General features: G+C 54.2%; 1 long non-coding RNA gene across 1 annotated transcript; it reads right to left on the bottom strand.

Annotated features, from left to right (window-relative positions):
* Window positions 1-1,552: 1,552 nt before the first annotated feature.
* LOC109317699 lies at window positions 1,553-2,488 on the bottom strand. The gene is made up of 2 exons (XR_002103096.1): window positions 2,034-2,488; window positions 1,553-1,618 (listed from the first exon to the last, which is right to left on the bottom strand). It is a non-coding gene; the product is annotated as an uncharacterized LOC109317699 (long non-coding RNA).

Genomic DNA, 2,488 nt, shown 5'->3' with positions numbered 1-2,488 from the left:
CAGCTGTCATCCAACACTAGTGAAGCAGCCAGAGAGTGCAGGAGCAGCCTGTTGGGGCCTGCCAGCAGCATCCCAGCACCCCCCTTGGAGCTGGCCTGTGCGCGCTTGCCAAGATCCCAATTAGAAGCAGCCCGGAGCCCCTGCCAGCAGCGCTGCTCAGAGGCCAGAGCCTGGACTGATCTTGGGAGGTCCCTGTCTCCATCCAGCACAGGACTGGCCTCAAGGGAGACAAGGGCACCCTCTGGCTAACCCAAGGCCCGGCCCCATCCCACTCCCACCTTTTCCCAGTCTTCCCCTCACCCTGCCAGCAGCACATTAGGGTCCAGTTCCTGTCAGCTAAACTCAGCAGGAACTGTGGGGCCTTAGCCCACATGCTGGCCCAGCCCGTGTGTCTAGTGACTCTCCTCCCCTCCCCACAGCTGTGGGATGGAGGGGGAAGCTCACAGGGGATGGAGCCACAATGCTAAGAAGCATCTCTTCGAGGACCTGCTGCCTTCAGCTATTCCCAATGCTCCCTCCTTCCCCCTGCACCCATTTCCAGCAGCTCCCCGCTCCATCCCCCCACCATGAAGCAGGACAAGGGGCTGGCTCTGGTGCCATGCCTGCTGCCAGCTGCTTGTATTCACAGGGCAGGTGGAAAGCAGCAAGCCGGTGCCGCACCCCATGAAGGGGCAGCTGGGCTGGGGGCTGCAGTACATGTGGCAAGAGATGCGTGAACCTCCCACATGGAGGAGGCCGGACCCCCCAAGGCGGGCAGGGCCAATGGAACAGAAATGATTCCACGAGCTTCATGACATGAGCCCTCGGCCACCCGTGGAAGGGAAAGCATTCTCCTTAGGATGGGGAAACTGAGGCTCATATCAGAGCAGCTTCAGGGTACAGGGCACCAAAGGAAGGCAAGGGCCTATATGGTGTCTTTTTCCCTGCTTTGCCTGTGTCACAGTGGAGGAGTTCATAATCAGGCACCATGCTGCTGCTGTCTGGTCTATTTAACTCTAGGAGGACTCAACAGCAAGGAGCATCCTACTTACTCCGAGCGTGCACATGTACTGCTCACTCTTGTGCTAGGCGGGATTCTGGGTCTTCCCAGGCCCTGTTCTTCTACCCTGAGGAACGGAAGCAGCTTCTGAGTGTTGATGGCGTGTCCTGGTGCAATGGAAACCCAAACACCAGGAGGTACCTGGTCAGCTGGGATGAGAGGTGCCTTCCTAAGCAGATTTGGGTTCCTTCAGACTGACCTGGCTTTGCCCAATGACAGCTCATGTCAAAGGGGGCTACATACAGCTGCTCAGCACTTCTGAAAACCTCTGGATTCACTTTAGCTCCGCTATAGGCCCAGAGGGTGAGACTCTCCAAATTCAGAAAATCTTTCTAGAAAAGCTGCTGCACTTGGGCAGTGCCCAACAGCTATTTCACATCCCAAACAATCCTGATTACAAATGGCTTCTGCCTCCCAGGCCACCACGTGTGGGTTTGGGGTTTTTTTGTTTGTTTGTTTTTTGAAGTCACAGCTCGAACATCCAGGAAATTGCTGAAAAAGTCACTGTTTTTTCTGTGGGACCTTTGGGTGGGTGAGACTAGACTGTGTTCTTGGAGGCCTCACAGGGAAGATCCAATCCTGCAGCATCTTGCACACACGTGAGTGGCTGCGCTCAAGGCAGCCTGAAAAGTCGCAAGGAATAGAGGATTGCATCCAGTTCTTAAGCACGTCAGCCTGGGCCCCACACTGTGTGGGCAGCAGCAGTAGGCTGTTACCTCCAGGTGAGAGTAGCCACTGGAGGAAGATGCAATGCAAATGTTCTTCATGGGTTGCATTTACGGGATGAAAATATTGGAAACTGGAAATATTGGAAGTTGCCTTTGAATCATCGCAGAGGAATGACTCTGGGTCTATCTCAGGAGAGACTGATCCTGTCTTGACACACAATAGCACAAAAGCAGCACTTTTCTGGGAAGTGCCTGGTGGGAAACCAGGGTTTATCTCCAAGTTCCTAAAACCTGGGTTCTTCTCCGGCACAGACCGTCTGCACGACCTGAGGTGAGATCTCTGGGGCTTGTCTGTACCACATCCCCATGGTGCCTGGGGAAGCGTGATCCACAGCACGCTCTGTGAGCACCCTTGCTACTGGGTTTCTGGGTCTGGGGTGTGCCAGAAGGGGTAGGATGGCAGGCTGTTCCCGGGAGCATCCTCTGCCATGCTGGGAAGGTGGTATAGATGCATCCTCAAGCTCAGTGTGCTTCAGTCAATAATAGCATTTCCCTACAGCGCGGAGATGCTGTGAAGATAAATACGCTGAAGACTGAGAGTGCTGAGACACTATATGGTAATAAAAAAAAATAGAGGGAGAGTGCCAGTGGCAGCTTTGACTGGGAAGTCACCGTCTGTTCAGAGCTAGAAAACAAGTAGCTCCTGATTTGGCACTCGACTTGAAGGTAATCCATCCTTAGAGAATCAGCAGGGAGGAAGGACTTTGCCCCTGAAAAAGGA

This window comes from Crocodylus porosus, unplaced genomic scaffold (genome assembly GCF_001723895.1).
Source record: "Crocodylus porosus isolate Cpor-Errol unplaced genomic scaffold, CroPor_comp1, whole genome shotgun sequence".
In the NCBI taxonomy this organism is placed as follows: Eukaryota; Metazoa; Chordata; order Crocodylia; family Crocodylidae; genus Crocodylus; species Crocodylus porosus.
This window is presented reverse-complemented; position numbering and strand designations above follow the sequence as displayed.